At 43.3% G+C, this 25,314-nt stretch overlaps 1 protein-coding gene across 6 annotated transcripts in view; it reads right to left on the reverse strand.

The window, feature by feature from the left end:
- The window catches only part of LOC144112715 (uncharacterized), a 59,072-nt gene that overhangs the window by 13,876 nt on the left and 19,882 nt on the right, over window positions 1-25,314 (reverse strand). The gene's annotated exons all lie outside the window — the stretch shown is intronic.

Raw genomic sequence — 25,314 nt, forward strand, 5'->3', positions numbered from 1 at the left:
CTAGTCTAATTAAAAGTGTGCCTCATCGCGACCTCCACCAAACTTTTTTGCTCACAGTGGAACGAAGCAAGTACATGGGGGGTTCCAATAGCAACGATGCGACGTGTTAGGCTATCATCTCATCATCTTAACATAAATGATGCATGTGCGTTTGTTCCGGGCTGCCAATCAACATCGAGAAGACAAAGATGGTTATAAAGAAACAACAAAGCATGAAGCTGTCAAACCTCAAAGTGAACATCAGAAGTAGCAGAACCATCTAACCTAAACAATAATTCGAAGCTAAGCAGCAGAAGAAAATATATCAAGGCCAGGATTGAGCAAACAGAAAATCATCGAGGAAACCTAAAAGCAGCAACAAGCAATGAGAGCATACATGAGCGAAATATAAGCAGTGGGAGACAAACAGCAAGTAAGCTCTGATATGTTGATGGTGCTGTTAAGTATTCACGAGGATGAATTGCAGTGTACGCTTGGGGTCCTAAGCAGAGAAAGAACTGTGGGCACAGAGAGTAAGCAGAAACCACATAAGAAGTCCAATAGTCTCCAATGAGAATAACAGACTACGATGAGTAAAGGAACATTAGAAGTGGTAAGGAAGCTCTATGAAAGCCAAGTAGAGTTCGGAGATCTAGACCATGAGAGAGAAATTATCAGGAGATTCAGAAGTGCCTGCAGTGAACTCGGTGGGCATTCTTGTGTTTTGAAGGAGCCTAGCGATTTTGCTAAAACGAAAAGCCACATCTTGAAACTTGAAGGCTAACAAAGAGGCTTGAGATTGAATTCAGGAAGAACAGTAGGCCACAGAGATGAAAATGTTAGCAGTAACACTGGTCTGTGGCAACGCTGATTTCAGAACAAGCCTGAGTTGTCAATATTCTGGAAGAAAATAAAAGAAAATGGACCTGGTCACGGCATATGATGCAGCGAATAAATCACCAATGGTCTCTTAGGGCAACAGAATGAATTTGATAAATTTTAATGGTACAAGGCATCTGTGGCCAAAGAGTACCCTAGCACAAGTTAATTTCGTCTACTCAAGTTGAGGTCAGAGACCCATTTCCCAAGCATTTCATTCCAGATAAGCTGAGCACGAGGCCAGGAAACGGCTTGCGCACATTATATCACAACAATGAGTTTCAACCCAAGAAAAAATACAGCTAGAGATAGCTTATTATAAGCTCACTAGATAAGATTAGATTTCTTCGGAGTGTGGCATGCAGCTGGTGCAAGACATAGATACTTAAAGATCACTAGAAGAGTCCATTGTCCTGAGGTAAATGTAAACTAAGCGACGGCGATAATGAAATCCGTTAAACTCCTGCTTGAGCTGTTCAGAATCAGCTCAAGAGGGAAGTTTGCTCAGTGTGACAAAAAAAAATCAGAAGTTCACCCAAGAACTGGCATCATGGCAGTATCAGGCTGCAGGTGCAGAAAAAGTAATCCTGTCTAACAGAAGAGCTATATAGAGCACTAAGCATTTTGAGGCCAGTCCTACACTGACAGCTGCTAACAAATATTCTAAAACTGTTTTTCATTGCACAAACAATAATACCCAGTTTGTATTGGTCATGTGATTATGTTAATGAGACTCTCCTATAAATCCTGGCAAGAGCTAAACTACAAGTTGTCTCCGCTTAGTTTGTATAGCAGCAATGAAGAACTTACACACGTAGATTATTCATGTAGAAGTTTTATTCATGGTGTGACCTATGAATTTTAAATTATACTAAAATGTAATAAAGTGGAGTGCTTGTGCCTCAACAAAAAAGAGAACACAAGCTAAAGGTAATCACAAATTGCCCAAAACTTGAGTGTTTAACACAACAAAAATGAAAAGAACACCTCTCCACAACTGGAAGAAAACAAGGTGATACCAAGCACACATCTGAAAATTGTTTCTTCCAAATCCCGTCTGGTGCTCCAGCACTCATCAGCCAGCATGTCATGAAATGTACCTTAGTTCCGGTAGCTGTAAAGAGTACAGCTGTTCCGGCATTTTGATATATGGACAGTAACCCTCAATGACCATCAGGCTGAATGCTTTCACGTGACTTTTAGTAACAAGACTGCAGTGAATCGCTTAGCAAGTTATGCTGGCATAATAATGCAAACCGCTAAATCTGAGAGTTTGCTACCACGCAACTCTGAGATAACACCTAAAGTGTTGTAATCGAATGCAAAAAAAGATTGCCTATTTTATAAACAAAAGTCAAGAGTCTGCAATGCAATGGCACGACGGAAGTGAGGCAATGCAAAGGCACAATGGAAGTGTTGCAACACGGCAATAGCAGTACAATGTACACTTTAAACATAACAATAAAACATGATCTTTTATCCTTAATTATCAGAATTTAAACATCCTTGTTTTCCTTGCTTTCTTGCAAAATCAAGTTTAGATTGTGAAAGAAAGCAAAAAGACAAGGATACACAAAGTGATGGCCACACACAGTGCTCTTACTCTCAGTGTAGTTTTGAGCACGTCCAAGATCTAAACAATGGTTAACCAACTAGCCTAAACGCTGCCGTTATTCCAAAATTAAGCCTTTCACAAATTGGGAGCCCCTTTTACCATACAAGGTGTACCATAACTTGATCCAACACTTTTTTCATATTATAAAGAATAAACTCTAAAATAAACTCTGCTTGAAGATTTTGCACTAATACTTGTCTTTTTGATTCTACGAATGTAACATGCAAGTGTTCAATGAAATGACCATCTGCCCATCTTGATCATTGCTCGAAATCAGGGTATAATGCACCATGAAGGGCAGGCTCTGCTTGATTTTTATGATTCCTAATGAAGCAAGTACATGCAACTGTTCTGCTGGCTTGTATGCAGCAGGTTTGCACAGCTAGGTGAACTGTGGTTTTGCTATAAAAATTAAATGGTACTTGGGAACCGGATAGCTTTCTAAAATGCATTTAACATATATATACGGGCTTTAACAGTGCCTGGTGTAAGCAACATCAGGGGGGGTGACCACAGCGGTGGTCTAGTGGTCTGAGCATCCACCTCGCAAGCAGGAGGTGTGGAGTTCGATCCCTAGTGCCGCCGCGTATCCACCGGTGATACAATGGGTACAAGCTTTAACCTGATCTGGTACTCGGCTTATTTAGCATGAAATGCTTGAGAAATGGGTCGTTTAAATGGCCAGTTTAAAACTTGAAATAAACATGCTGCAATATATGCAAAAAAACTTTTTGTGCTCTCTCTACATGACATCAGTTAATCATATCATAGTGTTGGTAGTACACAAAATGCATGTGCGGAACATATACATGCACTTCTTTTTGTTCATATCTTACATATGTGCTGTTATGGGCAGTTATGTGCTGGGAAAGAAACAGAAAGTGAGCAATGTTGTGTTACAGCCTTTCTTCTGGTGAAATTTGAATCATGTGAAGTGCAGCTGAAAGAAATTGTTTCATACATAAGTATATTTCATGCAACACAACAAAAAGTGCACAGCCCCATGATGAGTTGTGGTTTAAACTAACAGCAAGCATTTTACTGCTCTATTTGACATATGATGCAAGTCAGTGATGCTGGAGGCACAAAACTAAATACTGTGAGGTAACTAGAGCCAATATGAGCAATCATGCCTTAAAGAGATATTTTAAATATGCATGTTCCAGAATGAACTAAAGTTATCCTTAGGAGCATTCGAGAGGAATACAGTTTTGCTAAATGCCATTTGCCAGAATAGGCTTTTTATGAAACAGTTGCAAATGTAAAGAATCTGACTTCAAGGCCTTACTATGCATGCTCTAACGGCGAAGTAGTTGCAACAAGCAATTTGTATACTACACCCCTAGTTTTACGGTGGGTCTGTACTGCACAATTTTCATTCAAGGTAGTGAAAAGTATGTGCCATAAAACAGACCTCTGCTTGCTGAAAGCAGCAAATAAATACTGGGTTTTTAAGGCAGGAAAGAAGTTACAAAATTCCTTCTGCAGGTTTTGAACTTATTTGAAAACTATCATTCCCTGACCTGCAATGATTGAAGTTTTAACAAATAACATTTCCATTGTAACATTGGAAACGCTTTCTTATTTGAGGAACGACTTTTGAAAAGCCTGTTTTTCATGGCAACTGTCAAGTAGCCCTGATAAAGAGAAACCAGTCACTACACACAACCAAGCCCCTGTAGCCGGAAAATGGCACATTTTCAACCATATCCTCATGATGTAGCTTTAAAGTAAGTGTTAAACAATACAAATCTCTTGATTTATTTCTTGATTTACCACTGGTGCATCCATACAAAGATAACAGTAAAAGATGTGGTTATCTGTACATAGTAAGGGCTTAATTGAGAGGTAACTCGCCATACAAGGATTGTATGGTACAGAGAGAGTAGGCAGATGGTTTCTTGACACTCGCAAAGTGAACAAAAGGGAAAACCTCAGGGTGCCTGCCGACGTTTAAAAAAAAAGGACCTGTTTTCGTCTGGAGTCAGCATATCCTGAGGAAACTTAAAATCTCTAAAGTGCAGGGTTGTCCACTCTTAGTGCGAACACGCGAACGCATGGCTCTGCTCTTTGGAGGGCCACTGCTTTCGACATTTCCGCACATCGAAGTGAAGTGACAGATGGCATGAAGCACCACATCCAGGTGCACCTCCTCCAGCTCCATTTTGCAGCGATAAGTGGCTGTGTCGCACGCAGTGGACCTCTAAACACTGCGGCCACATGCTCGCATGTTTGCACTTAAAGTGGCCAGCTCTATACATTCCGTCACTGGCATAATTACTTAAAAAGGCCTTGCACAAGGCAAGAGGTTTTCCAAGCACTTCATATTGCTGACTTATCGTTTCTTTCACCCTAACTCTCCCCCAACCCATCATTTCCACCTGAATCCCCCTCCTTTCCTTTTTCCTTTAATTTATCGTTATACTTTTAGCTTAAGCCCTGCACCTCCTGATGTCACTTCTGGGGACCCTTGGCTTCCACCCTCTTCCCTCCTCCCTTCTTTTTGCCTTTTCTCCGAACCCGCCCTCATTTTCTCTTTCTTTCACATTATTTTGACTGCCCCTGGTATTTTATTCTGCCATGCTGTTTAACTCCTTTATCCTAGTTTTTATGTAAAGGCAGCCAGCCATACCAAGTCACCTGTTGCAGCTGGACACAAAGCCTTTCAAGCCCACTACCTCTCCATACCCCAGGAATCTTTTTTACTGAGCTGGCCTTTTCTTTTCACAGTTTCGCAGGTCAACCGGTTAGTCCTCGTTAGCAGCCATCATGTCTGGACAAGGTTCACACTCCCCATCCTAATGGCCTTCCCATATTGCACCCTCGTCCCACACACCAGGCCTTTCTCCTCGAAGTGAAAACCTTGCTTAAACCCCACCAATGATGAAGGCTTTTCCAGAAGACAATTCCTCTTGTCGAAATTTCGCAAGCCCCCTGAGGCTTTTCCCTCCCTTATTAAGTTTGTGAGATACAAGGGATAGGTGTTCAAGCAGCCATACCACACTAAAACACATTTTTTAGTGACACGAAAGGCTCAGCACCTTTAGTCCTGACCATTCTGAATCATGCTTTGGTGACTTAGTGTGTAAAAATACTGGACATGACAAAAACAGCTAATTAGTGAGGGCTATTATTTGCTATAGGTGAAATTATAACATTCTCTTACAATAGTGAAAAGAAACCACCATCATTGACATCAATGTACAATTTGGTTGTAACATAGGGCTCTAATATGACAATCTAGTTAAACGTAAATTCCCTTTTTGCACTTCAAAACTGCATGCATTATTTCTAGAAAGCACAAGAACAGAAGTTCATACATAGAGCCAAAGAAAAGAGTACATAATAGTACAACTTATGAGGTGTTTATCAGCAACTGCAATGAGCAAGGCTATGTAACTGGTAATCCAGAGTTGCAGAAAATCAGAAATAACTGCAATTCAATTGAGACGTTGTCTGAGATCTGAGTGGAATGGCTGCCATTACTTTAGAAACAAAATGATATGGTACCAATCATACCTGAAACAGAATAGCTTCACCCTTTGCAAGTCCCGCACTATACCATGTACCAAGATAGTGCTAAAAGTAGCCTGAATCTTTCAACCAACTGTAAGCATGTGAAGTAAAATAGGACAAGTTTGATGGTTACATGGTTTCACTTCTTAAGTATAGACACCAAATTTTTGCTTGCGTGTTCTCTACTTTCAAACGATGCATTAGACATTTGTATACATGGAGTACTCTGTGGTATTCGTGTACGACTGCTAAATAATTTATAATTGAATTTCTTCTGAACGCTCTTTCGGTTTCATCAGTCGAACGATAACTATGATGCATAGTTGATCTTTAGGTCACATGAGGCATAAAAACTGGGGTATATATTTGCAGACACATCAGTTTGTGTCATTCCAGGAATTGGAAGAGGCTGTTTTATATGTCGTAGTGAATTAAAATTATGTATTAGCAAATATGTTTTTCTAGTGCATGACGTGACCAAAACAATAACTTGACATCACAGTCGTCGTCCAGTTGACGAAATCGAAACAGCATAAGAGAAGAAATTCAATCATAAGTTATTTAGCTGTTGTAGGCAAGTACCACCCAGTAACCCATGTATTCTAATGTCTAACACATCGTTTGACAGAAGAAATTGCACATTAAAATTAGGTGTTCATAGTCCTTTTAGCAACCAATGATAAGGCATGAGGTCATTATTCAAATTTTATTTGCCATGCTGTGATATCGGGCCAGTTGAGTGATTTTCACAATTCCTGACAGTTCATGCTTCTTGCTCATTCCATTCACCTGATATTTATTTTGTGCGGGGACCTTTTCTGGCCACTGCCTGTGCACAAACATCAAGGCATCAGTCACCAAGAAAGATGGGTGTTAAGACTGATTGAGAACAGAACGAAAAATTTAAAAAAAGCACAAGTGTTTTGTTTTGCTCCCAGAAGGCTACAGAATTCATTTATGGTTTATGGATGTTCAACATCACAAATCGACTCAGGCTATGAGGGTCGCCGTAGTGAAGGGCTTCGGAAATTTCGACCACCTGGGGTTCTTTAACGTGCACTGACACCGCACAATAAAGGCGCCTCTAGACTTTGACCTCCATCGAAAATCGACCACCACGGCCGGGATTGAATCTGCGTCTTTCCGGTCAGCAGCCGAGTGCCATAACCACTGAGCCAATGCGGCGGCTCTACAAAACTTCTTTCGGGCTGAGATGAATGCTTGAAATATCATCATGAAGAGTATCATGTGCGGCCACAGAAAAAATCACTGCATTTTTCATTTTTTCTATCAAACGAACAGGCAATTACAGTCAATGATTCTTAAATTAGCTATGGTTTAAAGGTTTAATGTCTATACTTTGAGTAACTAAAAGGGAGGAAGTTATTCTAGTGCCCTTCTCCCTGGCATTGGACTGACTGGTGGCTCCACTCTAAACTGTGATCAGCCCTCAATGCACTTCCATGTCAAAGTACTAAGAAGTAACAGCATCCAGCATGATGTTGCACTTGTTTGACATCAATCTATTCCCTGGCACTTCGAGGTTCCTGGACACATTAAATATCAGTCAATACCTGTACTGTACATGAAGTTCCTCATGGTGTGGTGCATTATGACAGAAAGCATGATAACTAAGTGGATAAGATAAAGAAATCTGTGGGGAAAAGGGGGCCACAGCTGGCACAGGACAGGAACAACCGGAGAGGCATGGGAGATATGTTTGTCCTGCAGCGGATGTAGTATTGGCACTGTAGTATTGGCCCGGGGTGGCCAAGTGAAAGGAGCCATGACTCAGTGGCTTGAAAATGACGTAAGAGGATTCACTGGACAAAGAACAGGAATTTATAGACTGAATGACCCTTATGTCTTACGAGTGCATGCACCTGAGAGGTGATTGCAGCTGTGGACGCAGCTGTCCATCGAAGTTTTGAGTCTGTTGAGATAACACGTTGGGTAAGCTATTCCCTGTTTTGCTGCCGAAGGAAAAATCGTCAGCGAGTGGAGTTGCTTTGCTGTTCATTGTCAATATCTACTGCTCAAAGTAAAGAAAACTAGCGTATAAGAAATACAGCATTTCATATTATGCTTTGATCAAATGCAGTGAGAATGAAACAGACTAGAGACTTGTCTTATGATGTTTGCATTCTTTACTTTGCACGAGGGGAAAATAAATTTGTGTAGAGTTGACCTACTGCTTGCCACTGTCCTAGAAGAAATGAATCCGGGTCTCAGAAAATCTACCGAGAATACTGATGCTGCATGTGCATTTCTCTGAACTGTTCTGAAATATGTACATGTTACCAATTTTTTTACAACCTGATTACTGTAATCTTTGCAAGACATGTGAGGTTGATGGACTGGGAAAAAAGTCAGGAATGGTACCTTTGGTACTTGGCACCTGGACAAACAACTGGCCACTGGGTGTCCCCAGGGGCTCTGCTACCAGGCGCCTTAGCAACAGTAGCCGATTGCCCAGATCCAAAGGAACCATGTGAATGATTACCGAAAAGTTGAGTTTATGGACAGCAGATGCATGAACACAAAACAGCTTTCAAACATTGCTTCAGTGGGATGAATGGGTCCAAGCCTCTAAACTATATCTGGTAGTACACAAATTATCACAACATCTCTTGCGCCGAATCATCCAAAGACACATTCGACATGCAGTACGAACGTGGACAGTTTGTGTTTAATTGAATCCAAAAGTTTACGCTGATCGACCAATGTTACTTCAAATAGAGACAGAAAGCGCATTCACGTTGTACTGATGTTATCGTGAACATGCGACGAGACGCAGGGTTATAATAAAAACAAAAAACCGCTTTCAAAATTTGAGAAAATGCTAACCTTCTCACAAGTTCGCTGAACCGGAGACGTTGCCGTGCGGCTGCCGCCAAAGTCACTCGCAATGCACAGAAACAATAAAAATGCAGTGCTGCTGACTTTCCTTGAACAATTTCAGTCGATTAAACTTCCAACTGTTGGCACCGACCCCACAATACACCTCTGCAAGCACGTCTAGAAGTTTGGCGCGCAGCCATGCCATTTGCCATTTCCAGAGCTGCAAGGGAAATTCATAGCGCCATTCGCATATTTGCGTCCATGCTCACGTCGCTAACGTTGCAAAGGCGCACAACGGCAAAAACATATAAGAAGTATTTAATCTTACGGTAGCTTTTTTTCGCTGACAACCTGAATGGTTTGGTATATTAAATTTTTTCTTTTCCTGTCGAAATAACGCAAGCGTTATTTCAACCCATGACGTCGCATCCGGATTGAAGAAAAGACGTCACGTCCGGCAATTATTTTGTTGTTTGAGCAATGCCTCCTGAAGAACAACATGCCTGAAGCATCAGGGGGTTTTCTGCCCACCACAGAGCACTCGTCAGCCATATGGCAGTGCTGTCCGATGACCCTCTAGCCGACGACACGGAGACGACACAGGATTTTCTTGTCACTGCCATTACAGCAAAAAGTATGCCTTTTGGAGTGTTGTTTCTTATATGCTTTGTGTGGTGTGTTTAGTGTTACCGTATAAGAAGTGACGCATCAATGACTGTAGTTGCTGGAGGGAGTAGCAAGCGAAAATGCATTGCTGTTGCGTTCGGTTTTGAATGTCCAGTCAGCGGAACAAGAAGCCTGGCGTTTCGTACAATGAAATTCCTGCCGACTTAGAACTCCGAGAAAGACAGGTCAAGATAATTTGAAGAAGAATCTGGCAGGCAAACACAACATCAAATAATTCTGCAGTTCGCAGCTTGCATTTCCAGACAAGGAAATACTACTGTAGACAGTTTGACTGACCACCAAGACTGGAGTGGACTCTTTTACCCGATCTCAGCGCTCCTAAGAGTGTTACAGGGTCTCAAGAAGCTCATCAATATCATGCTCAAAGACAGAACGCAACTTCAAAGGCCACTGGACACATGCTTGCTCTACAGTGTGAATAAAATCGTGGGTTTGCCTGTCCTGACCTGTAAGAGAACAAGGACTGCGGCATATTATATGCAAGAAGTTCATCAAACCATTGCTAACAAACCATGCACTTGACATAACAGGCAAGAACGCAGTTAGGAAGATGTACAAGAAACCTCTTTCTCTAAAATTCTTGAAACTGCAGTATAAGAAATGATTTCCGCCGCCTTCATTGCACCGACACATGCCATTTTTCCTTGTAAGTGTGCAAGTGTCTGTGCCTTCAAGCGCAGTGTTTTAATTTGCACAAGTCGCTCACCATGTCTGATACTCCCCTTGTTCCACTTGTCATTTCATCAACGTACGTGCTTGTCATTTGGAGAAATCCAGTCAATCAGGCCTGATGTACGTGTTACTCCCGTCACTGTGCGCATGTGCATCACACAGGTACCTAGTAAGCTGTGTTTCTAGCAAAAAGAATAGAGAAGACGGGCATGGATTTACTTGAAATTTGTCAACGCTATTCAAGGAGGTACCGTTCGGCGAAAGCTCGTCGGAAAAATGACCAGAAACAGCTAGCACAGCTAGGCTGCCTTGACCTCCAATATCTGCTTCACCCGATCGAAACATCTCTCGCAATGCTCCGCAGCAAGATTTTAACAGACGTGCGATTCGCAAAGTTCTAAGAACAACATTAAATATGAGGGTTGTGCCCCTGCAGGCCAGCGACTCCCCGCGGCGTTTCAGCTTCCATCCATTGAGCGCCATATGAAGCCAACTGCGTGCCGCTGACACCAACAACCACCAAAATCCTGAAACACTTGGAAGAATTTTCAAGCAGCAAATCGCAAAGGAGTCTTACCATGAACCTGCTCTAGGAAATCGTTGTTTCAGAGAACAAATCGTTGCATGTATACCCACAGGCGACCTGTGAATTAGCGCAGAAATGTTGCCCATGCGATTCAACTTGACCGCTTAGGTTTTCATTATGACGCCTCAAACAGTCTCTCAACTCCTCCATGTGTAGATCAAAGAAACAGAGAAGGTATGGCACGTGTTATTTAATGAAATGATGACAGTTATTTGCTAAAAGGTTATATTTTATAGGGGTTTAACGTCTTAAAGCAACTCAGGCTGAGGGACGCCGTAGTGAAGGGCTCTGGAAATTTTGACCACCTATTGTTCTTTAAGGGAGCTGCTGACCCCAAGTTCATGGGTTTGATCCCGGCAGAGGGGGTCGAATTTTGATTGAGGCGAAATTCTAAAGGCCCATGTACTGTGCTATGTCAGTGCACGTTAAAGAACCCCAGGTGGTGAAAATTTCCGGAGCCCTTTACTACAGTGTTCCTCATAGCCGGAGTTGCTTTGGGACATTAAACCCTCATAAATCAAACCATTCTTTTTTGTAATGATATGTAAGGCATTATTACACACAGATTACTGTGTGGTATGCTCCTACGGCTGCTAAATAATTTATAACTGAATTTCTTTCTCGTGCTGTCAGTTTCAACAGCTGAACTATGACTGTGACCTTAAAGAGAGATTGCAGGTCATGTGAGGCATGAAAAACTGCAATATATTTGGTGCTTCTACATTTGTTGTCATTCCTCTTGAGGAAGGCTGGCTTCAGCAGTGCAGTAAATTAAAACGATAAAGCAGCAATTATATCACAGTTTTTGTATGCCTTGAATGACCTAAAACCTCTGTTTGTCGTCACAGCTCTCATTCGGCTGTTTAAACCGAAACAGCGGGACAGAAAAATTCGATTATAAATTATTTAGCGGTCATAGGCGAATACCACATGGTGATTCATGCATGCACCGCACAGTACACGAGCCCCTAGAATTTTGCCTCCATCAAAATTCTAGAGGCCCGTGTACTGTCATGTCAGTGCATTGTAAAGAACCCCAGGTGGTCGAAATTTCCAGAGCCCTTCACTATGGCATCCCTCATAGCCTGAGTCACTTTGGGACGTTAAACCCCCATAAGCCATAAACCTTTCAACAAGGAACTGTCATCATTTCTTTAAATAACTAGTGCCATCTCCGCTTCTTCGACCTACACATGGGCACCGCCATATTGCTGCACTGCAGCTGCACTTCCATTTCGGCGAGTGCAAGCCAGCCTAGAACTCGTGCTGCACTTCTTGAACTAGTGCAGAAAGTGCAGTCAAATGGAAGAGACTATGATTATGTGGCCACTTCCTTTGCATTGGGTGGGCGAGTTTTTTGTCCTAGCCATTACATAGAAAGAAGAAACAAAAAGGAAACGTGGAAACATTCACTATTAAGACAACAGCTTCCACTTGTAGTCCCGAAATGAACAAAGCCTGCCTGAATATTGAACCAAGCAACTAGGCTGTCATGGATCTAGCAAATTATAATTTTGAAAGTGGGCCTCCTGCTGTGAAACTGGCAACGTTTGTGCCCCTAGAGGCAAGCAGTGGCGAGAGGCGAGAAGTCACAGACGAATGTAGATAGGAGAGGTAGCTGAACAAGGAAGTAGTTCCCATAATTGAATACACAGAAAGACAAGGACCAGACATGTTTACGTTCTTTCTTCTATGTTTGTCAATTTGCTTTCACAAGTTAGGAGTAGATGTTTGTTGTAGTTTTACTTTTTGAGGAAAATGGGGAGGCAGTTGTTTATCAGGAGACATGCAGCCCAAAAGACAGCACAGGAGTGACTCACACAACATTAGTGTTTGCATTTTGTTCCTACTGCTCTGTGTGCTTGCACCATTTGTCCCCAAATGGGGCATTGACATGATGTTATGTGGTGCTATGCTGGTAAAGCATGTGTGCTGCATGCATATGGGTGTGTGGCATTCAGATTCAAGCACCAACACACAGCTTCTAGAGCAGTAGGAATTATGGGGGCAAAACAACCTCAAGGATGTGGATGAGTAGTTTAGCTCTTCAACACGATAGCATGGCAGACGAGTTGGTGATACATAATTAAAAATTCAACAGCGCCGAAAATGGGGACTTCAAGGTTAGTAAACACAGGAGAAGCGCAGGCAAGTTGATGATACATAATTAAAAAATTAACAGCGTGGAAAACTGGGAATTCAAGGGTAGAAAACACAGGACAAGCACTTGTCCTATGTTTTCTACCCTTGAAGTCCCCGCTTTCCGTGCTGTTATGTTTTTAGCTCTTCAGTTTGCTTTTAATGAAAAAATTCTGTGCCAGGAGGTTTTAATACACGTCAGCCCACCCCTCATAAAATACTCCCTTGTGGGCCTTTGAGGTACAATTAAAAAAAAGTAATGCCCTTTCAAAATGTATAATTTGCAACTTTGCTGCAAGGTTTTCGGTGGCCCCTTCAGGGTGTTTGCCCAGAGCTTGTAGCGATTGCTCAATGTCACTTGGTCCTAAGAACCAGACCATCAACCAATTGCCCTTGTGCCTCTTGATGAGAAAATCTGAGGTAAAAATGACAATTTACCACAGCTGTGAACAGTAATGAGCTGGATGTATTGCCAGAGAATCAAGGTCATCTACTTGACCGTGGTAAGAATTTTGGGTTGGTTAGAGCATAGAAGGCTTAACATAATCTTCCATATCTTAATAGATGTGGCATTGTTGGCATGTGTAATTAAAAATTTGTTTAAATGTGTGTGGCTGGTGAGCTGTCAGCTCGGGCATGACAAAGTTGTAAGCTCAACAAGAAGTACCTGTGCTGTTTAAGCTCAGGGCAAGAGCTTTGAGCGAGGCCACTGCACTACGTCCTTGTACATTTGGATTTCGTGGTGCTCCAACTTCCTCCTTCCACCACCTCTATTAGGAATTTCGCCACGGGGCCAAGCGAAAGTGTTGTGGTGTAATTAAAGCAGTGGCATGGCCATAATGTCCATCCGAACAGCATTGCGTAAGGCTCATTTGCTGGATTGGCCTCGCAGTCAGAACTGAGGTGAGTTATAAGTGGGCCACTGTGGAAAAAGACAGTAGAGCAGCGGAAAACATGTCTTGAATGGTGGAGAGCTATAGTTTGGAGGCAACCTTTGATGCCTGTGTTGCCATTGTGGTAAAAGTTATCTGTGAGACCATCAAGGGCAGCACCTGTTCTGAACGCATCGCATAGCAATAGATTAGAACTTCAATTTTATAGCTGGCTGATGGGCATATGAATGCAGGAGGTGTATGAATCGGTTCAGACTTCACACTGAGACGCATCAAATTCAGCAACCTTAGCACTCACAGGTACAGTAAAACCTCATTAAAGCGTACCTCGTGGCACTGCAGAAAAACTATGTGCAAAGCGGCAATATTGTCATGAAGACGACAAAGCTGGCAGTGGTGCGGGAATGGAAAGGTCGCGTTATAGGCGAGTGGCCATAAAATCATCTCACTGCCATCATTCGTCACCGCTTTTTATTCGGCTGGTCGCTACGTAGCATTTGATGTGAGATGCGGGGTATCATCCCCATCCTGGATCTTCAGAGTCTTCCGCCGGCCGTGTGCACCTGGTAAGCCCCCCCCGGCTGTGCCCCAGCTCTGCGGGCCTGAACCGACCTCGCTGCTCACCCCAGCCCCGTCCTCTGCTCTGACCACAAGACATGTTGACATGACTACGCTGTGGCGACCCAAGACACCGCCCACATGTGAGGACACCACCCCCCTGCCCATGCCATTCGGTGCGTCCAAGGGCTTGGGCCGTTGGCTCCTGGCAACCTGTGATCTGGAAGCTTCGTGGACCAGGATTCATTCACACATATCTTTCATCGTGGCGGCCAGCACTTCAACCCCATGCCATTTCTGTCGTACCGTCCTCTGAACCCATCTCCACCGAGCGCATCTCTCTGTCGGTGTGTTCTTCTAATCACTATCGGGACGATCGCTCGGCAGCCCCGGCTAGTGTCACGAAAACGACAAAGCTGGCAGTGCCGCGGGAATAGAAAGGTCGTGCTATATGCGAGCGGCCCTTAAAATCATCTCACTGCCATCGTTTATTGCCGCTTATTATTTGGCTGGTCGCCACGTAACAATATGCCCAAACTGTAAGCAGCCTGAGTATATCCGTTGACCTGGTAAAAGATGATACCTGAGGCATTTCAAAGAATGTGCAGGTGAAACCTTTTGATCACATCGCTACTAGCGCATCCTCGAAGGCATATAAGCCATGTCCAGTGTCCCAGCTGCTCTATTAGGCCATATTAGGCACGCATTTTTTTCCAACTGTACATGGTTAGCTGTCTTCAGCTTCCATGTAGGCGTTACTTTCATTGGATGGCGCTTTGCCAATGATGGAAGCAACACTGTCGATACCAAACTGTGCTGAAGAAGTCTTGGACTGCAGTGTCTAACACAACACCAATCATGAAAAAAAAAAATGAGTCTTCACAATGCCTCCTCTGCAACAAAATACCTCCTGTAAACAGGAGGTATTTAGGAATACCTGCTCTATTCCGAAACCTGGATTGGGAACAGTTGGGGATAAGAGTTAATGGAGAACACCTTTATAATCTGCGATTCACAGGTGATATAGCTAAGTCACTCAGGAGATGAACTGCAAAGTAAGATCAGTGAGCAGAATGGTGGGTCTAAAAAATTAAAGGAGTATAGACACCTAAATTTCGAGTGCTTGTTTGTAATGATGCGTGAGGCATTGTTAAACATGGATTACCACCTGGTATTCTTCAATACCCACAAAATAATTTATAATCTCATTTCTTTCTCGTTCTGTTTCGGTCTCAGTTTCCACAGCCGAATGAGGACTGTGACGCCGCGTGCCTACAGGTCACGTGAGGCATGAAAAAACTGCAATATAATCGCTGCTTACACATTAGTTGTCATTCCGGCTCTTGAGAAAGACTTGCTTCAGCACTGTAGTAAATTATATCAAAAGGGAGGATTGTGGGACCAGTTGGTTCATGATTCAAGACTGAAAACGGTGAGAAAAATGGGACAAGACAGAGAGAAGCAACACACACAGCACCGATCAGTGCTGTGTGTTGCTTCTCTTTATCTTGTCCCGTTTTTCATGCCGTTTTCGGTATTGAGTAAATTATAACGATTAAGCAGCGATTATATGGGTGTTTTTCCATGCCTCACATGACACAAAAGCACTCTCTGACGTCGCCGCCATTGTTTGGCTGTTGAAACCGAAACAGCATGACAGAAAAAATTATAAATTATTTAATGGAAGTGGGCAAATATTACATGGTGATTCATGTGTAGTAGTGTTCTCCACATCACTGTAGAGAAGAAAACTTGCCACCACAATTACGTGCCTATACTCCTTTAACATGAAGAAAACCAAATGGAAAATGCTCTTGGCCATTCCCTTCATGCAAATGCTGAGTGGTGTATAATATTTTGTTACGTGGTGGCCGGCCAGAGAGGCGCGATGAACGATGGCAGGGATATGATTTGCATGGAGAGAATGGCCGAGTGCTCTGTACCGCACCATGGCCAGCTTTGTCGTCTCAGTCACAATATTCCTTTTCCCCATAACCATTGTCACATATAGGAAACTGGGTTGTGTATCATCGTTTGCGTAAGAACGTAAGGACACCGACAAGTTCCCAAGGCATCCGTTGACCACACGTCATACATGGCAAAATAACTTTTGAAAAGTAATTAAAATTCATTACTAGTTACTTTCCTAGAAATCTCACAGCAGTAATTAAATTACATCACAAATTTTGCTATCAAAAAGTAATGACATGACAATTACCTGCCTTAAGTAATAAACATTACTTCTTGATTTTGATGCTAAAATGTTGCGCATTGCATAGATTGTGCAAAATTTCTAGTTTTTTGTTTCCACCGCCACTGAGCTTGAAAATGGGCGTTGGAAATTTTGCCCCTTTAGTCAATTTGATTAGCCACTTTGCTGATATAGATGGTCTTTCTCATATCACTCTTTAATCAGAAGTACATCATTCAATGTGTAATATCGTCCCACCATCCTGGTTTTGAAGAATTTGTCACCCGCGTAAACAGCGGGAATACATTGAGTGCTTATCCACGCATCACCCAGAAATGCACAGGGGCACAGATTACTGATTGCGCGCTTTTAAGCCAAAAGCCTTAAGTGGCACATTAACGTCAATACCTGGCATTGCTGTCGATGTCCAGGAAAAGTGGTCCACAACCCCCAGTGACATCAGCAAAGAGAAAAATTTCTTCCAAGGGTGCAGAGAATTGAACCAAGGGCCTTCAGATTGTGAGGCGATCGCGCAAACCCATGGGCTACAAAACCGCATTGCTTCGTGGCAAGTAATGATTCATTTAATGTATGTGTTGCCCTAAGACTGTATGCTAATGACTAGGTGTGTCACTAGAAAAGAAGGAAGCAATATAAATTAAAAAGTGAATGTTTTTCGCCTTCAAAGCATGGAAGTAGTAATTTATTCTTGCTTTGGGGGTCGCCGCGGTGGCTCATTGGTTATATGGTGCTCAGCTGCTGACCCGAAAGACTGCCTTGATCCCGGCCGCAGCAGTCTCATTTCGGTGAAGGTGAAATGCTATAGGCCCGTATACTGTGCGATGTCCGTGCACGTTAAAGAACCCCAGGTGGCCAAATTCCTGGAGCCCTTCACTACGGCGTCCCTCATAGCCCGAGTCTATTGCTTTGGAACGTTAAACCCCATAAACTGCATCTTTGCTATGTATATTCTCATCTCCACAAATGCACTTTCACTTCATTATTAGAACTTTTGTGAATGTGGTGGCACAAATTTTGAAAAGTTCCTTTTCAAGCACTTGCAAGTTGTTTCCATATTTTTGTTTTCCATAAAGGTGAAGAGTTATGGCACGTACAATCACTCAACTATTTTTTACCGTTCTCAGATACTTTGTCCCGTTACACTTGTGCATTGTGGAAGAGCCGCAGCTGCTCTTAAGATGCTTTGTGTCCTTGCCTTTCTGCAGGGCAGCAGCGGCGTCTTTTTCGCAGTGCTCAGGTGCATTAGGGCAAAGCATCCAAAAAATGATGACTAGCTTGGCTACCATTTTCTCTTGGTCTCTGAATGCATCATATGATCAGAATTTGGCAAAATTATGGACATGTATACCAGGGAATCGCTTCAAAAAGTTATCCAGGATTTGTATTGTGAATAAAAATAGCACAAAACGCATAATTTTTCGTTTTGTGATACTGCAGATTACACGAACCAAGAACAGAACAGCAAGGTTCTACTGTATTTCTTTGAAGGGCTGTGACAGTTTTAAAGGGTGTCTAGCAACCTATAATTGCCTAGAGGAATTTCGTTTACCTGGAAAATTCGGGGAATTGTGAGGGATACCATGAAGTGGTCAAGTCTGGGAAAAGGACAGACTGAAATTAATTAACCGAGGTCTGCTGCGAGTTTTAACGATACTGTGAGTGTCCAGCACATGGTCCTTTCTTATTGGCATGACATATTTTTGCTTCTAACGAGTATTAGGCATGGCAGCCTATCTGTTCTAGCTGTCTTTTTCTTGCCTTCAATTAAGTGAGCATTGTATATACTGGTTGGTTCTGTACAGGTTACCATACTCCTCATTAAATTTGGTCTGGTGCATATGAATAGACACAACTACGTTCAAAAGAATTTTCTGTGGAATAAGCCGTAGTCATAGTAATGTGCAGAATTCATGCACTTTCAGTATACTGATGCGAGGTGCCATGCCACTCCAGTGTGGCATCAAAATCGATCTGTAAATCTTGCTCTCAGGCCCCGTCAATCTTTTGGCTGTTGCAGAAACAAATAGAGGCTAGTTTCTCTGCGGTTCGAGCTGTGATGACGAGGTCGTAAAAAGCTGTTACTTTTTGTCGAAAGCACTTGGTGCTTGTCCTGTGGCATTGCTGCAATCGAAAGGGATGCTAGTGTGCCTTCATTGGAAAGGCAGTAAAAGGCAGTGCTTCTCAGTGATGAGCAAACCAACCTTTGTCAGCCCTCTTTTTCAAGGGTTCCTTCTTGAAAGCCTGATTCATTCTTTCGCAGTACAATGAGCAGTGTATGGAGCTCCTGAAAGCATGCAGTGTGTTCCGTTTAGATATTTTCTAGAATTTTCTCAAAGTAGAGTTGTTTGTTTCTTTTGTGAAAGCACATGGAATGTCAGCACATATGGCCACCACTCTTATGAACCAATAAAAGAAAGCAAAAACTTGTGAGCACAGTTTTAACAAACTTCCAAATCTAAGACTCCGGATCAGCCAGGCACTTTTCATCTAGTGAGAAGGGAAACAGCTGCTGAAATGCCTGCACAGATTCCTAGTTGAAATGTGCCAGCATCTGTGGGTCCGTTACGGCCAGGGATTCCAGTGTGGTGAAACCCATACACAAGAGTTAAGCGGGCCATGTCCCGTCAAGAATGCTGCATCTGGAGCAGCATTCCACAGCTGGAGGTGTCACAAAGGAGTGTGGAAGGCGTCGTCTTGTTAATGCTCTCACTCTTGTTGTAGCTTATGCTCCTGTTCAGCGATTTTTTGTGTCATTAATGTTTCTCAACAATGCCACATCACGTCATACGCCTTCTCAGTGTCTGAACTGTGACAAGAACATCGCCACCGCAGCCGTGGGCTCGTGCTTGAGTGCTCGCGTCGGCTACGGGAGGTCGTGGGTACGATTCCCGCGGCCTCTGGTCTACCAGCCAATTAATCCAATTGGAACAGGCGGTCCCCCGGCCTAGTGTCGGCTCTCCAGGGGTGCACTGCATAAGAAGGATAGCCTGCGCCGCAAAATTAACGTCAAATGCGGCCACAAGAACGTCTCCACGTGGTTAAAACCCGCAGTCCAAAACTCTCGCCTTGTGCCAGTTACAAAACTTGCAACGTTCACCTCTCTAGCCTCAAGAGATGTGCCATAGCACTCACCGCTCACAAACCCCCTTCGAGCGAAGTGCAGCGGTATTTGCTTGCTACCGTTGTGGCTGGCTCACACGCATCGGCAGGTGTGCATGACGGGTTAAAAAAAAAATGGGCTTCTACTGCACGAGGTGGATTTAGGGTTGCTTGATGGCGGAACTTATCTCTGATCTGTCAAGGGAATGGTTTGGGCGAAGACCCTTCTCCCAAGCTTCTCACCTTTGATGAGCAGAGCACCATGGCGGGGGAAATCTTAAAACCCGTGGGCACCCGGTGGCACTGGGAATCGAACACAGCACCTCCCAAATGTGAGGCGGATGCTCTACCACAAGGCCGCGCATCGGTGCTATGATCTTCGCCAAAAGGCAGAGAAGTGAAAAGCCGAAAGACTGTCGTTCGGTAGCTTACAAAGTCAAGCTGTCATGTTCCAATAGATTGACCGAAAGTTTGAGCTATAAAAACGAGCACGAAACAACGAGAATTCACAGTGTGAGCATGTGTTTGAGGAAGGATCGCACATAAAAGGTTTTACCACTAAACGCACTCATCATAGTGCTTGCATGCGGCACAGCGAAATGGTGATATCGATATGGAATTCGGCAGCTGGCGCTTCTAGCCCTCGCAATAAAGAGGAAGTATTAATTTTTCCCTTTGCATAACAAACATCCAGTAGAACCCGCTGTTAGTGTTCGCGGTTGCTCCGTTTTTCCCGGTAAGTTTTTTTTTTTTTCATATGAGCCAGATAGTCCAGCTGCCACAGAAGCCCCTACAACTGAAACTCGATCGCCTATATCTATTGCATAATGATATTGTTGCATAATTCCCTTGTCGTACGTCGCGAAAGTCATCTCACGATGGTAGTTAACACCGTCCCAGAATTCGTTCAATGCGCGCGTATTGGCGACGCCGGCCAGAAAAAGCAAGACTATACACGTTCTCTATATAGGCACTTGTTCGCCGCTGCGTTCGGCGACTTCTGGAAGCACCCAGGCCAACGCCAACACACTTACAGACTATGTGATTTTTTTGTGCGTCTGTTGGCACAGTCACACCGATGCTGCGACGCTAGCGCAAACGACAGCACAAAAACGAAACTATGCCGCGGCAGACTGCACAAACAGTGCTGTACGAAATGCACTTGCATGGGTTCGCTCCGACAATTTTGTTTCTGCCATCCGCTTTATTCTTGTCGCCTGCACCTTAGAATACACAATTTCTGGATTCCAATATAGCAATGATTCTATCGGATTAATGCGGCCACCGCGACAGCAGCAAAGAAGCACACACGTACCGCATTTTCGTACGCTCCAGACATGTTCCCTCTTCATTGCTGAATCCCTTCCACAATTATCTACTCAGGCTTACCGAGACTCATCGCAGTGCGTTTCTGAAGGACGGTATTTGCTTGTGTCAGCTTTGTCTCCTTTTCCCTTATATATCATGTTCATTCTACTTGATCGCCATCCACTGGGGGCTTTGCAATCCACTACCATTTTGTTCAGTACCTCTATTAATGTTTGCTTGGATTTTGGTCCAAGCTTTATTGATATAATCGCAATACCATCTGGTCCTGTCGACGTGCCACTAGCAACCTTCTCTTGTCGTAACGCGAGCGCATGGTTGCGCTCTCTGGAGGGCCACTGCGTCCGACATGGCCACTCATCGCAGCCGAGTGGCGCAGCAGAAGTTGGACCTGGGCGCGGCACTTCGCATCATCTGCCACTTCGCTTCGATGCGCGGCCGTGTCGGACACAGTGGCCCTCCAGAGAGCGCAACCATGCGCTCCCGTTACGACAAGAGAAGAAGGTTCCCAGTGGCACGTCAACAGGACCAGATGGTATTCCGATTATGTTAAAAAAGAAGCTAGGACCAAAATCCAAGCAAACATTAATAGAGTTAGTGAACAAAATGATAGTGGATGGCAAAGCCCCGATGAATGGCAATCAAGTAGAATGAACATGATATATAAGGGAAAGGGGTACAAAGCTGACATAAGCAAATACCGTCCCATAACAGTGACATCTGTGGTGTACGTGGTGGTGATGCAGATTATAAAGGACAGGCTGCAGGTTTGGGTGGCGAACAAGGGGGTGCTATGGAGCTGCAAAAATGGTTCTGGAAACAAAGGAGGTTGGAGGACAATCTGTTTTCACTGACACAGTACATAGAAGTTGCTGAAAAGGAACACAGGCCCCTATGGCTAGCATTTCTGGATATCAGGCGAGCCTACGGCAACATTATTCAAGAGGATTCGGGGGACATACTGGGCACATTGGATGTGGAAGATATGGAGTAATTAATCTTTCAAAAGGTATATATAAAGGTAACAGAGTGCTTATAAAATCTGAAAAAAATGTGTTGCAGCATGTAGACATACAGCGGGGGCTTAAGCAAGGATGTCCTCTGTCTCCTTTGTTGTTCATGTACCTGCAAGGGTTCGAGCCCAAACTAGAGAGAAGCGGACTAGGCTTCAACCCTTTTTTCAAGCACGGAGAACGAATTAAACAGTCATTACCAGGACTAATGTACGCGGATGATGTAGCGCTAATGGCTGACAATAAGGAACATTTGCAGAACTTGATTACCATCTGCGATACAGAGGGAGATTAGGTTTGAAGTTTAGTAAGGAGAAATCTGCTGTCACGATATTTAATGATAAGGGCGGCCAGCATAGAACACAAGAGTTCACACTAGAAGTCGTGGATGAGTACAGGTATCTTGGGATGTGGATAAATAAAGGGGTGATGATGCGGTGAATGAATAAAGCTAGTAGGAGTGCAGCTGTCATGAAAAATAGGGCACTGGAATTACAATACGTATGAAGTGGTAAGGGGGATCTGGAAAGGTGTGATGGTTCCTAGTCTGACTTTCAGCAATGCAGTCCTGTACATGAGACCAGAAGTTCAAGCAAGGTTAAAACTCAAACAACGCGGCATAGGGAGGCTAGCTTTGGGGCCACATGGCAATACACCAAATCAAGGGGTACAGGATGATATGGGATGGGCGTCGTTCGAGAGCAGAGAAGCTAGCAGTAAGATGGCATCTGAGGAGCGATTGAGAAAAATGGGGGGAAAGCAGTGGGCTAGGAAAGTATTCAGATACGTGTACAGAAGGAGGAACGCGTTCACATGAAATGGAGAAAGCGAACCAAACAATTGACAAGCAAATATCTGGACAGGAGTAGGAGGGCAAATCAGCAATTATCGTTTAAGAAAAAGTTAAAGAAACAGAGTTCTGTGGAAAACAGGAATGCTGACGAAATCGGCACTGGGAACACACAGGATCTTTAAGCAGAAAATATCTATGATAATTGTAGGGGAAGCTCTGTTGTTTGAGGCCAGGATGGTAGGTTTGAGGACTAAGACATAGAGTCAGGTATCACGAGATAGATATGTTGTGCATTGCGTGCGGAGAGGAGGAAACAGCTGAACACTTGATACTTCTCTGTAAAGGGCTTCACCCTGCAGTGGTAAGCAGCGGGGCTGATTTTTTCAAAGCAGTGGGGTTTAAGGACAATGAAGAAAAATTACATTTTAAGCGGATAGAAGTAACCCAGCGAAGGTTATCTGATTGGCGGCTAAAATCAAGACAAGAGTAAAATTTCACAAGTCATGCTTTGTGGCTTGAACCACCACACGATTTAGAGAGTTCAGCCTTATCCATCCATCCATCGATCCAGTGTATTCATACTAAGGGTGGACGGCCCTGTACATTATAAATATAAGTGAAGGGCATGAGTCTTCGAAAGGCACTAGGTGAATATTGCCCACGTGTGAACTATTGCAATTGTTAAAGATGCTCTGCCTCGTTCGAAGTGCCTGGAATCGTTTACAAGATACCCGGCAACGATTGTAACTCAGTCTACATCGGAGAAACAGGAAATCTACCAAGGCGGCTAAGAGCGCTGTAATGATTTCGGCAGGAATCAAACAACCTCAAGTGCTGTGGCAGAACATGCGCAAACAGGACATGAAATTGCTTGCGATACGATAATGTGGAAATCGTTGCCACTGAAAGAAATTCGTAAGCGTGGCTGGGCCTGTAATCCTTAATACTACAGACCATGCTGAATACACAGAACAGAACAAAGGGAAACCTTCACCAGGCCTATGCAAAGTCATTGCGCTGATTAGTTAAGGCTTCATAAGCTTCTTTCATGATCGGTCCTTCATTGTGGACAAGAAACCTGTAAGGATTCCGAAATATAATCATCGTGTTTGGCATGGTCAGGGACCGAAGTTTCATCCTACCTTTAACGCAAAGTGGGAACTCCACGACCGACAAAGGGTGCCCTATGCGCCTAAGCTAACAGCAGTTGTGCCCTGCTCCCAAAATATATTCCACAACTGACGTCAAAAAGCAGGTTCGCCAGCAGGTTCGGAATCCATTTTGTGCCACTTCTCTTAAACTGCCCTACCTGAATCCACGCACTTTTTGTGTTCGCAGAAAGCACGGGTGGCAGAAAAAACCTTCCAGAAAATTGGTGTACTGCAGTGGTGTTCTGGGGGGTACTTCTGTCAGTAGGTCATGCTAGATAGCATTTCAACAGAGTATGTCCCCCCCCCCCCTTTAAAGCACATTCACTTGCCTGTGAGATTGAACTTCTTTTAAAAGATTAGAATACAGGGTATCATTGCGTAATAATATGAGCAGGAAATAAATTGCCAGTTAAGCTTTGTAGGGGGATAGTTGGTCATGCATACTGATACTGGGAAGGGCTAAATTCTAGAGAAGGGAATCACACCACATAGGAAGACAACGAGGCACGAGTGCTCAGTCTCATTATGAAATAAATTGGTTTGTTGCATATTTTCATTCCTTGTTCATGTTTCTTAACTGCTCAGACTGATATGATTTCTTCAGATCTAAGCCAACTTTCACAATAAGTCACATTGAAAGCTATGCATATAAGCAGAAGTAATTGTGAAGGCACGTTTCACTTTGCCATAAGTGTCACAAAGATACTCAAAATTGGTAAATTCATATTGGTTGGCATCAAGGAAAAGCTTTTGTTCATTGTAATAAATCTTGCTAATGTGTCGATATTTATGTATGGTACTGGTTATTCGAACGAGCTCCTCGACATGCGCATGGGCAGCCACAATTTCATGGCACTTAGGTACACTAACTTTATGCTTCTGTTAAGGTTTGTTGAACCGCTGTTAAAAAAGCTGGGATCACGTCATGGGAGCAGCTTAAAGGGAACCACTGGAACTTACAGAAGCACAATGCATCCTTCAACTGGGGCCATTGATTTTGGAGTTTAATTATTATTTTAATGTTAGATAGTTGTAATGCAGCTCTTTCTCTCTTATTAAATGAGTGGTAGACACCTTTGACGATGCCCTAAAATCTCAACTTGACAATTGAGAAGTATGATTATGTTATACGTAAAGTGTTTCAAACTGTACTTATAGATATTACAAGTTTTGAGAAAAATTTTATCAGTCTTTGGCATTGGCAAAGCAGCAAAGACTAATATTAAACATGGATCAAAATAATATTATTTTACCGCATATTCCAATATTGTCCACAATTCTTGCGGAAATTTGGAAGAGATATTAGGATGCCAAAATGTTTTAAACATTACGAATGTCTTCAAGTAGAACTTTTT

Source organism: Amblyomma americanum, chromosome 1 (genome assembly GCF_052857255.1).
Source record: "Amblyomma americanum isolate KBUSLIRL-KWMA chromosome 1, ASM5285725v1, whole genome shotgun sequence".
NCBI lineage: Eukaryota > Metazoa > Arthropoda > Arachnida > Ixodida > Ixodidae > Amblyomma > Amblyomma americanum.